Raw genomic sequence first — 13571 nt, forward strand, 5'->3', positions numbered from 1 at the left:
GGAGGTTACAACCAATGAAGCTTTAAAACAGCTTCAAAAGAGCCCCTTCCTGCCCCAAAGGACATTCCCCTCTGCCCTCTTCTGGAGACAGATCCAATCATTAGAATTACTGTGTTTTATCTCATTTAATTTTCACAGCTACCCCAAGAAAACTATTTCTTTCTCCATTTTACAGAGGAGCGGATGAAGGCTAAGAAATCTAAGTGGGCAGTGGAGTCAACATTTGGACCCAGATGGTCTTACTCCAGAGCCTTCTCTCTTAACTATTACATTAAGACAGAACTGTTAATTGGGAGAAGCAAGACAGATGATGCACAATGGCAAAGATGAAACCTAATGATCTAAGAGTAAAGGTTAAAGTATAAGTCATGGGGTGGGAGGAGGGGTTGCAGGGTAGCCATGGAGTCAAAATGGTCACTATTGCTCTAGGAGCTAGATGCGTACCTGATTTTGTTGAATAAATGCATCATTATCTGAGGGTCTAATGGAACACAGGGATAAACAAGGCAAAGAAGACAGAAAGTCATTTATATGAACATCTGTATGCCACCAAATTGGACAACCTAGAAGAAAGGGATAAATTCCTAGAAACATGCATAGAAACATACCAAGACTGAATCAGAAAGAAACAGAAAATGTGAACAGAACAAAAATGAATAAGGAGATTGGATAAGTAATAAAAAATCTCCCAACAAAGAAAATCCCAGGAAAGATGGATTCACTGGTAAATTCTATCAAACATTTAAAGAAGACTTAACATCAATCCTTCTCAAACTCTTCCCAAAATACTGAAGAGGGAACACACCCAAACTCATTTACAAGGCCAGTATTACCCTGACACTGAAGCCAAGTAAGATTACTATAAGAAAAAGAAAAAAAAAAAAACCCAAAACCAAAAAACTACAGGCCAATATCCCTGATCAGTACAGATCAATACAAAAAAATTCAAAACACTAGCAAACCAAATTCAACAGCACAGTAAAAACATCATGCACCATAGTCAAGTGGAATTCATCTCTGAGATGCAAGGATGGCTCAATATATGCGATACACTAAGTGTGATAGATCACATTAATAGAATGGAAGATTAAAATCATATGATCATCTTAATCTTTACAGGAAACATTTTGACAAAATTAAACATCCATTCACAATAAAAACTCTCAACAAATTGCATATAGAAGGAATGTACCTTAATGTAATAAGGGCCATATGTAACAAGTCCACAGCTAACATCATACTCAATAGTGAAAGGCTGAAAGCTTTTCCTCTAAGATCAAGAACAAGACAAGGGTATGTATTCTCATCACTCCTATACAACATAGAATGTGCAAGAACAAAGATGAAACCTAATGATCTAGATCTTATACTAGCAGTCCTAGCCAGAGCAACTGGGCACAAAAGAGAAATAAAAGGCATCTGAATTAGAAAAAAAGAAGTAAAATTATCTCTGTTTGCAGATGACATGATCTTATATATAGAAAATCCTAGACTCTGACTAAAAAAAAAAAAAAAAGGTACAAAATCAAGATATAAAAATCAGTTGCACTTCTACCCACTAACAATGAAATATCTGAAAAAGAAATAAAGAAACAATCCCATTTACAACAGCATCAAAAACAAAATACACAGGAAGAAATTCAACCAGGGAGATGAAAGATCTATACACTGAAAACTCTAAGGCACTGGTGGGAAAAAAACAAAACAAAACAAAACACTAAAGAATTAACAAATAAATGGAAAGATACCCCATGCTCATGGATTGGAAGAATTAACATTGTTAAAATGTCCATACCACCCAAAGCCATCCATAGATTCAATGTAATCTCTATCAAGATTCCAATGGTATTTCTTCTTTTGCAGAAATAGGAAAAAAAAAATCCTAAAATTCATATGAACCATAAAAGATCCTAAATAGCCAAAGCAATACTAAGGGGGGAAAATGAAAAAACAAAAAAAAAAAATCTAGAGGTATCACACTTTCTGATTTTAAACTATTACAGAGCCAAAGTAATCAAAACCGTATGGTACTGACATAAAAACAGACACGTCAACCAATGGAACAGAATCCAGAGCCCAGAAATAAACCCATGTATATACAGTCAACTATTTGACAAGGCAGCCAAGAATACTCAATGGAGAAAAGGTAGTTTATTCAGTAAATGGTGGTGGGAAACTGGATATTCACATGTAAAAGAATGAAACTGGACCCCTAACTCATACCACTCACAAAAATTAGCTCAAAATGGATTAAAGACTTAAACGTAAGGCCGACAACTATAAAACTTCTAGAAGAAAACATAGGGAAAAAGCTCCTTGACATTGGTCATAACAATGATTTTATGGATATGACACCAAAAGCACAATCAATGGAAGCAAAAATAAACAAGTGAAATGGCATCAAATTCAAAAGTTCCGCACAGCAGAAGAGATGATCAACTAAATGAAAAGGTCATCTAAGGAATGGGAGAAAATATTTGCCAACGACCTTTTTGATAAGGGGTTAATTCCAAAATATATAAGAAACTACAATTCAATAGCAAAAAACAAACAAACCACAAACAATTCAATTTTAAAATAGTCATCTTTTCCCCAAAGAAGATATTCAAATGGCCAACAGTAAAAAGAGCTTAACATCAGGGAAATGCAAATTAACACCATGAGATATCACCCCACACCTGATGGAATGGTTATTATCAAAAAGACAAGAGATAACAAATGTTGGCGAGGATTTAGAGAAACAGGAACTCTTGTGCACTGCTGATGCATGTAAATTGGTACAGCCACCATGGAAAACCGCATGGAGGTTCCTCAAAAAATTAAAAGTAGAACTACAGAGATTCCACTTTTGGGTATGTATCTGAAAGAAATGAAATCACTCTCTCAAGGAGATAGTTGTGCCCCGTGTTTTTTTTCTCCAAAATCACTAGAGCTCTTGTTGCATCTTTAAAATATCATAAATGAATCTGAAAAGTCATCTGGCATCTTGCTGTTTCTGTAGCTGGACAACTTAGATCTTTATTCATCAGCCAGGAAACAGTACTCACACGGTAGATATCAGTGCCTACACCCACAATCTGAAACACTGGAGACCAGCTGGGGGCAATGGCAATAACCCCAGAGCCCTGCATTCACAAGACCCCTCCCAAAGTTAAAAAGAAATTTATAATATCTGAAATAAGAACAGGATTATATATCCCCATGAGGCCCTCTGCCCACCCCCATCATTTCCCTGAGGCACACACTACCTCATGATGAAGGGGATGAAAGGGGCCATGCCGAGAGCAGAGCAGGTGCCATCCATCGGGGAAGGGTAGAGCCTCCCCAACACCAAGAGTAAGAGAAACATGCTGGGATGGCAGTTCAGTTCTCCGGTATCACTGGAAAAAAATTATTGTACGGAAAGGATTTAAAACTTAAAAGGTGAGGCACTATCTTCAAACATTTTTCTCATTAAACAATTTATGTATATAAAGTGAGACCCTATGACAGGGATAATTTTCCTTTTTTCATTTTTCTCCTCCATCCACTTCATATCTTCTTAATGTGCAAATAAGGAAGGACTACTGGTAATGCTGTGGATCAGGCTTCTGCACGTGATTGTCTTCTCAAAGCTAATTCTTTGATAATTTAAGGCTGCTATTTTGATTTGAGCTGTTCAGACAGTAGAGAGGTGCCTGTTCCAAGAATGAAATGTGAAACTTTCAACATCCAAATGTACTTAAGAAAGCATGAACAGTCACTTGTGAGCGCCAGAAAAGCCTGTCTGCACAAATTACTAATATGAGGAAATCTACCATAAACAGAAGTAAAATTCACTGATGTGATTTTTATTTCCCTATTATAGGCAATTGGTATAAATTCATACCAAGTGCAAAAATTGCTAAAAGAATACAATGGCCCATGTTCTAAGATGTCCATACTAAAAATGCCACTACCAGCCACAGAATTTGATTGAAAGGACAATAGCGAACTTTGCACTGATCAGACTAGAAGCCCTCTTAATTGCTTTATTCTGTGTGTCCAGGGTCACTGGCCATCTTTGCTCAATTAGAACAGTTCCATTTCTGATGCTACATGACCAGATTAGTCAACTGCAATAGGCCAGTAACCAAAAAATGAGAGGTGTGCATTAAAACAATTCAGTAAGTAAACACACAGATTTTTAAATATAAGGATTCTTAGAAGGAATTACCATGTGCTTCTATAAAGCTAATTCCTGTAAAACACTGAAAACTTTAAATCCAGGATTTTTAAAATGTAAAATATAATACAAAAAATGAATTATATACAACTTTTCAGGTACAAATATACTACAGAGTTAGGCAACATGATATAATAAAGAAACACTTAAAAAATCCATCTATGTTATAGGGAGGGAGTTGATTAAAAACTGATGTCTGGAGGGAAAAATCTCAAAGTAATTCATATCCTTGATTTCACTTTGCCCCGGTCTATTGCCTTCTTACCTGTCCACAGTATTGGCTACCGTTTCCAACTGTTTCAGAAGAAAGGGATAGAGTTCCGGGAAACGAGAGAAAAATTCACTCCCTGTCATTCTGTGGAGGGAGAATAAAAGATAAATTACTATCAGTTATTTCCTCTGATTTAATAATAAAGCCTATTTTTTTTAAGAAAGGTAACTAAAGCCATTTGTTTGAATATTTAATGAAATAAAGAACAAAGCCTACATCTGAAGAATTTAACAATTAAATTATATATACATTTAATTTGGATTTTGGAAATGCTCTTAATGCATGGAATTTTATCTAAAATTTAAGATTATATATATTTAAAAATATTTAATATTAAATTCTAACAGGGAAGAAAGATGCAATCTGTGAAAATGCCACAATTGATTTGGACTATGGATATAATCACCACCTGCTTGACTGAGACTGATTCAACTTTAGTAATAAGGTCAAGTGTAGAACAAGGTTTCTCGAAGTCAGTACCAGGGACACTCTGGAGGAGATAATTCTTTGTTGCAGGGGGCTGTCCTCTGCACCACTGACTGTTTAGCAGCCTCCAGGGCTTCTCCCTGCCTAGATGCTAGCAGCACAGCACTCCCTGCCCCTACCAGCTGATAATCAAAGATGTCTCTGGACATCATCAAATGTACCCTGAGAGGAAAAAAGGTCCCCAGTTGAGACCTACTGGCCTGAAGTGTGGTTATCAGAAGAAGACTTGGTGTGTAGGGTTCTGGAGCACTGATCTATGAGGATTACTTTTTCCATCTTTATAAATACTAGCCCCAGAACTCTAACAAGATCCTGAAAATAGTTCCTCCAACTGTGCAACCGACAAAAAAAGCTCAAGCTAAATTTAGCATTTGGTTAGTCTGTCTCCAAAACTATTAAAGAACTACTCTGAAGGAGTAACATAAATACTCCCTAACTTGCCCCCTCCTATCAACTCTAGATGTATGCTCCTATTAATGAAGACCCAAAATAGCGTGTTTTTAAAATTGAGGTCTATTTTACACATAGTGAAATGCTCAAATCTAAGTGTAGCATTTGATCAATGTTCACAAATGCATTCACTCATGTAATCCACCCCTGTGAAGCCTTAGAAAATTTCCATCCTCCCAGAAAGTTCCCTCGGGCCCCTTTCCCAGTCAACTCCAAATCCCCAAAGCAACCATGATTTGATTTCTATCACCACAATTTGGTTTTGTCCATTCTAGAATTTCATATAAATATAATAATACATTAAATAATTTTTTGTGTCTGGATTTTTTCACTCAGCATAAAAGTTTATGAGATTCATCCATGTTATTCAATGTATCAACAGTTTCTCTTTGCTGTTTTGTGTTCCGCTGTATGAATATGCAAGTTTGTTTATCTATCCTCCTCTTGACAGACATGAACTGTTTCCATTTGTTGGCTATCATGAATAAAGCTGCTATGAACATTCTTGTACAAGGATTTTTTGTGAACACATGTTTTAATTTCTCTTAGATAAATATCTGAGAATAAAACTGAAGCATGTTTAACATTTTAGGAAACTGACTTTTCCAAAATAATTACAGTATTTTACACTCCCAGAAATAATAATAAGTAAGCATTTTAGTGGCTCCATACCCTTTCTGACATTTGCTGTTGTCTTCTTTTCCATTTTAGCCACGCTAGTAGGTATGCAGTGCTATCTCTTGGCAATTTTTACCTGCATTTCCTTGAGACTAATGATGTTAAACACTTTTCATGTGCTTTGGTCATTGGTATGGCCTTTTGTAAAGTATCTATTCAAGATTTTTAAATTAAGTTGCTTGTTGGTCTCCTTTGTCATATATAGGCATTGCATGTACTCTCTCCTAGCCTGTGGCTTCTCAATTTATTTTCTTAGTAATGTCCTTTGATGAGCAGAAATTTTTAATTTTTAATGAAGTCCAATAATTTGATCAATTTCTTTCTTTTATGATTCATACTTGCTACAGAAGAAGAAACTTTTGTCTATCCCAACATCACAAAAATATTTTGTTTTCTTCCATAATTTTTATAGTTTTACCTTTTAAGTTGATGTCTATGACCCATATCAAATTAATTTTTATGTATAGTATGAGGTGGAGATCAAGGTTCTTTCTTCTACATTGGCATATCATATTTTTAATACAGAGATGTCATAAGAAAAGATAAATGCCTTAAAATCTAAATAATGTATGTACCATGTTCACGGATGAGAAGATTCAATATAAAGACAAAATTCTCCACAAATTCAATATAATTCCAATAAAAATAGTAATTGTGTCTGGGTATATATCTGGATAACCAAATTCTAAAATGTATACAGGAGTACCAAGTGCCAAGAGTAGCAAAGATAACCTTGAAGAACAACAAGTCTGGAGGACTCAACCAATTAGGTAGACAGAAATAGTACAAAACTTTAATAATTAGGACACTGTGGTGACAAGAAGGCCAATGAAACAGAGCACAGCAGTGCACACAAATATAACTGAAAACCTGGTTTATGAAAGAGCTGGTATTGCAGATATAGTACTATGAAGATCACAGGTGCTATGATAACTAATTATCCACAGAGACAAAATTAAAACAGGATGCCAGCCTCCCACAATACACAAAATTAAATTCCACTGAATTCAAGACTTAGAAGTAAAAAATAAAACTGCAAAATTCTTTGAGTGACTATAGAGAACAGAATTTATTGAACAAGACCCAAAAGCATCAACTAGTAGGAAAAATAGATATATTCAACTATATCAGTTAATTAAAAAAAATTCAATATACCAAAAATAAAGCACAAAGAAAAATACAAAATAATATACACACAACATATTTCTGGTCAAGGAGGAGTATGAAATGTTATAGAATAGAAGAGATTTAAGAGACTAAGAGACTTAAAAGACTTATGAGACTAAAAAAAACCAAAAAACTAAATGCAAGGTGTGGACCTCGCCTGGACCTTGATCCTAACAAACCAACTATTAAAAAAAAAAAAACCTAATTATAAAAAGACATTTCTAAGACAATTAGAAAAGTTTGAATATTAAGGAATTATTCACTTTGTTAGATATGATAATCGTACAGTGGTATTTCCTTTTGGGGAGGGCAAGAAATGGATAAAATAAGATTGGCAAAACATTGATAACTGTTGAAGCTGAGTGATGGAAAAACAGAGGTTAGTTAAACTAGTCTCTTCACTTTTACACGTTTAAAATTTCCACAATAAAAATATTTTAAATTAAAAGTAAAATTTTTATTTGACAAGCCACAAATGGGGAGAAAATTTGTACTATACTCATATAACTGAGATTATATAATTAGTATTCTGAAAATATGAAGAACTCCAGTGAATCAGTAAGTATAAGACAACTCAATATAAAAATGGACAAAACCTATCAAAATACAATTCTCAGAAGATAAATGCTTGTGGCCAATAAACTTAAGATGTTCAGCAACACTGAGAGATCATTTTATATCCTCAAACTGGCAAAGATTAAAAAGTCCAACAATACTACATATTGGAATTCTCAGACACTTGATGGAAATGAAAATTACTACAACAATTTTGAGAAATAATTTGGCGTTTTCTTGAAAGCCATAGATGTTTTTACCCAGTGACTCAGAAACACTCTTCCTTGGTAAATGGCCTAATCAAATCTTGGACACGGGCATCAGGAAGCTTGTCCAAGCATATGTATAGCAGCCATATTCCATCAACAAGAGGGTGAACAAACTGTAGGACACTCACACTATGGAGTAATGTATAGCAGTAAATCTGAACAGACTACAGACACACGCAACGACACAGATGAATCTCAGGAACTCAATGTTAAGTGAAAAAAACAAGTTTCAGAAAGTATATGCAATATAATCCTTCCACGTAAAGTTTACAGCAAAGCACCACTAAATAATATATTGCTTAGGGGAACAAATTTATGTGATTTAAAAAATGAAAAAGCAGATAAAAAAATAAAAGCAAAATTGATGAAAGTAATCAATTCTCTTCAAGGGGAACAGAAAGAAAATGGGATTAGAGAGGAACATATAAAAGGCTTCAAAAGTAATGTTTGAAGGGGAGCGTATAGCTCAGTGGTAGAGTACGTGCTTAGCATGCACAAGGTCCTGGGTTCAATCCCCAATACCTCCATTATAAATAAATAAGTAAAAACCTAATTATTCCCCCACCAAAAAACAAAATAAAAACTTAAAATCAAATTTTACAAAAAAGTTCTTACTCCACCCCAAATTACAGATTTATTGAACATGTATTGGATGCTTTATGTAAAATACACTCATATCCTTTACTTATTAAATATGTTTATGGAAAAAATTAATAAACATTAAAAGAAACACAGTAGACTGCCTAGTGCCTCTCCTCACAGAAAATTATGCAAAAATATCTTAGCTTTCGCTTTTAAAAAATTCAGTGTATTCAAATACACATTTTATAGTTTGGTTTTTTCCTCTTAACAAATATGCATTATATATATTGCTGTGCACCTTGCTTTTCTTTTTCATCTAAAACTATATCTGTGAAATCACTCAATATCAGGTACAATGATCTATTTCTTTCCATTGAATGGCTGCAGAATAATCCATTGTTTAGTTGAGTGTAGCTGATTTAATCCTAATGGTAAGGGCTTTTGGTTGTTACCAGTCTCTTCCTCTAATAAAGGATGACATGTATGAATTTCTTTGTTAATAAATTGCAAACCTGGGTTTTGCAGGGTCAATGTTTTACTGAGGGGGAAGACAAAACCATTCCACTACAGGCTATGTTACATTCTTTACCACCTCTAAGCAAAACTGGTCAAGAATATCAGTTTCCATCTTTAGTGGAGTCACTTAAAGGTAAAAGTGCATGAGCTCAGTACTGGGATCCCTAAGTACACTTGCCCACACAGAATGCCTCCGTCTACACAACAAAGCCTGATGATTATGTCTTCTGGAGGAATTAGTCATTGACTTCCAGGGGAGTAAGGCATTCCTTAATGGCCTGATACCTCTCAGTGGAGTAACAAAGACAAGCATTCTCACTAAAGCAGACCATAGGCTTGTTATCACCATCATCTAGAAACTGTCTTGATAAATAATTGGCTCTCTGACCACAATACTGCCAGAGGAATGGGCTGAGGAGCTACTATTCTAAAATTAAAGTCATTGCTTTAATTGAATTATAGCTAATTACCTCAAACAGCAAATTACCTCATTCAGTTACCTTGGCAAACATTTACCAACCAGTCTATCTTGGAGGATATTTGAAGAGGGTACATTATTCAAAGTTAAATACGTGGTGAATGATTTAACTAATTGTTTTGTTCTTAGCAGCTTGGGAGGTTTTGACTACATCTTTAAAAAATATTCTGTTAAGATGACTGTGTCCATGCTTGATGGCGTAGACTTTGAAGTATCAACTGTGCATCTGACAGTGTTTAAGAAAAACCAAAATTATTCTTTAAGGAAAATTTTGACCTTGCTCAGGTACGCTAAGACACAGGAGGTGCCTTTCTATTCTAGCATTCTTAGGCTCCACAATACTGTTAAGAAAATGGTGACCCCATTTCTGGTTCAGCTCACCTAAAGGCCAGGACTGCAAACACAGAAGAGTTGAGCTCCATGTACTTGCCTGATAGCATTATTTCAACCCTGCATCAGCCAAGGGCTACTAAAGACCTGGCTAAATGTTTATGGAGTGCTGCCTGAAAGATATGCAATATTAACAATTCTTGCATATTATAAAACAGAGCCTCAAGAGGTAAGGCATAGAAGGGTATCAGAATTATCTAAGAGGCTTATTGAAACTTTACTCAGTTACACCAGAAGGTATACAGCATCTTGAATGCAGAACTTTGGCTGCTAATATATATTAATTCCAGCCTTCAACTAACCAATGACTACATTTTATGTTTATACTGAGTGGAGGATCACCATGTACAATAGTGCTTCCAAGCGGAGGCAGTTTATAGGGGCTGCTGGTATAGGTCTGTAATCTAGACTTCTTTTGAAAGACCAAGGTCATGGAACCATGTCAGTTCAAGTTTGAATCTCCTTCCATGAATCCTAGAACATGTAAGTTTTGTATAAGTTTTTTTTTAATTGATTAGGACATGCAAGTTTCACCTCTTACTTGCTACTTAAAATTCTGATCATATTTTTCTCAAGAGAATAGCAAATTAAAAAAAAAAACTATATACTTCATGTTGAGCACTGTGTTAGGTCCTCTGGGAGATACTAACAATAGGAGACAGCCACTGCTCTTGGAGCTTAAAATCTGATCAGGAAGACAAGCCATATTCATCGACTGTAATTAAAAGTGTAAGGCAAATCAGTGTAAGGGTCAAATAAAAGATGCTTACAAGTAAGAGTACAGAGTTGCAAAAGACATCACTGGGAGCTGGAGAGGTAGGGAAAGTTTTGTGGGAAACATGGAAACCAAGGTGAGTCTTGAAAAACTGGTAAGAAAAAGGAGAGAAGACATCATGGAGGAGGTGGGCAGGTACAGGAACCAAGTGCACAGACAAAGTTGGCTGGATGATAAGAGGACTTCATGATAAGAGAAAGTAGAAAACACAGGATATTTACAATTTCTTAGAAATTTGAATGCCAGGTTAAACAGATTCACCTGTGTCTTACAGGCTTTGAAAGTTTCTGAACAGGAGAGAGATGTGACAAGAGCAGACTAGACTAGAGACAGCAGAAATGCGGTGACCCCATGGACATTCACTAAATGTGTACTTTTTCCTCTCAAGTAGAGCATTAATATCTATAGGCATCTATATACTTCCCTGCATCTCTCTTGCTATGCAGCACAATACTTTGTAAATGTTGGTTGACTGGTAAATATTTAGGTAATGAATGAATAAATAATATTAGCCAGAGAAGAAAAAAACTCTAATATATAGTTGACTTCAAACCTATGCCTTATGCCTTTTTCCTTCTTTCAGTGATTGGTACCCACACAACTGACACCTAACTACTCACTCAGCTTCCCAAGTCAGAAACTCCCAATGCACACAATCAACAGGCAAATCTTGCTGCTTCTGCCTCCAGAGTATCTGTTGATCTTTTTCTCACCATCCCCACAACTTACATCCCAAGTTTGACTGCTATTATTTCTTGCCTAGATACTGTGTCAGCCTCTCGCCTGATCTCTTTGCCTCACATCTTCCCCCTCTGTAACTGTTGTGATAAGAATTCTCTCTTCCAAATACAAATCAAATCACGTAACATTGTGAGATTAATAGCTCCCTACTGATTTTTGGATAAATTCTTTAGCATGATTCACAAAGTTCTGCCTCGTCTGACTCCCTTGGCCAGCTATCTGTCACCTATCCACCTTCAAACCTAGCCATGCAGAACTTCTTTTGGTTCTATCAACATGCCTTTCTAGTCTCCAGAGGTTGGCAAATAACACTTTCTGCTAGGAACACTTCTCCCCTCACCCACTCCAGACTAACCCCAAACAATTGTTCAATTTGGGACTTAGGCCAACTTCTTTCAGGTCGCCTTCTCTGATGTCTCAAGTGTGGGTTAGGTGTCTGACGTTGGTATCGTACTATAATCCACAATCTCCCCATCAGAGCACTGACAGCATGACATACATGGAACTTCTATTTACTTGCTTACTTCTCCCCACAGATTACACATTCTGCATGGACAGAGACTACATCTCTCTTATTTCTCCATATTATCTCTGGTGTTAAGTATGATGCTCAGTTCATAGCTGGTGCTGAATAAATACCTCTGAGTGAAAGAAGCAAAACAAAAGGACAGAGTCCTTGACAAAGTCAAGGAGAAAAGGAATTATGACTAAGATGGTAACAAGTGAATAATTTCTTAAAGTGCATCATTAGCTATATCTAAGGACCTTCAGAATCATCATTTGAATTAATAAGCTGAGTATCCTGTCAAGGCGTGAAATGTTCTTAAACACAAATATATAAAACTTGTCTCCCTGGTTTGCAAACAGTTCGATTCCAGTTCAACCAAAAAAGCCAACAGGCTGATATGTTACCTCCCCAGCTATGGCAAGCCCTGGGGGAAAATTCTCCAGTGACAGGCATTTCAAACCTGTTTATCTGTGTGGCCAAAAACTAGCCCAACAACTTTACAGGAAACAAGAGAAGTGATAAAAAGGAAAAACTGAATCTCTGTAACTTCAAGCTCCTAGGAAGACAAAGGAGATCAGCAAAAACTGTGAATGGGATCTAACAGACAGACATAGGAGAAAGCAAAGAAGCCAGGAGAGAGAGTGAGAATAAACAGCTTGAACCTTGGGACTGTCAGACTACACCAAAGGTGAGTTATTCCCTATTCCATCAGGTAAGAATTATGCAGGCATAACTAATGAGAGGTCCCTGGGGAAACAGAAATTGCTTGAAGAAACTAGGTTGTGTTGTACCAAGAATAAGATGCTAGGGTGGGGGAGGGTATAGCTCAGTAGCAGAGCACATGCTTAGCATGCACAAGGTCCTGGGTTCAATCCCTAGTACCTCCACTTTAAAAAAAGATTTTTCATCAAAAAAAAAAAAAAAAAAAAAGAATAAGGTGCCCGAAGCACAGAGTGGCTGTGATCTCCACCAAGGCAGTCCACTGCCTGACATGTGTGTTCAGTGCTAGACACCCCCATGGCCCAGCCAGGGCCAAGAGCAAAGTAGGCTCGCAAGAAAAGTGCCTGGCACCATTTTGTTTTATTTTAAGAGCTATTTAAAAATTATTTTAGTATTTCTTATTTATTGAAAAAAATAGATAATAAAGAACTCTGTAAAGAAAAATCTAAAAATCACAGACAGTATCAAAGATAGCTGCTAGTCTGTGTTGACGTCTATCCACACCTTTCTCCCCCTTATATATTGTTCTGTAATCTACTTTTTACACTTAACGATATATTAAGAACACTGTTCCATATCAATCTGACCCCGCTTTCACACGGTAGCCTCTGGGCACTTTCTCTGTGCACCTCCTATGTTTGAACATTGGTCTGGGGAACTAATCCAGACACCAGCCCAGAACAGTTCATGCTCGTCTTGGCTGAGCCACGTGTGGAAAGCAGTCCCACTCTAGCCACATTCAGCTCTGCCCTTTTGTCCGCACATTCCACATCTAATCTTA

General features: G+C 36.2%; 1 pseudogene; it reads right to left on the reverse strand.

The window, feature by feature from the left end:
• The window catches only part of LOC140689140 (tRNA (32-2'-O)-methyltransferase regulator THADA-like), a 126166-nt pseudogene that overhangs the window by 4062 nt on the left and 108533 nt on the right, over positions 1 to 13571 (reverse strand).

This window comes from Vicugna pacos, chromosome 25 (assembly GCF_048564905.1).
Source record: "Vicugna pacos chromosome 25, VicPac4, whole genome shotgun sequence".
In the NCBI taxonomy this organism is placed as follows: domain Eukaryota; kingdom Metazoa; phylum Chordata; class Mammalia; order Artiodactyla; family Camelidae; genus Vicugna; species Vicugna pacos.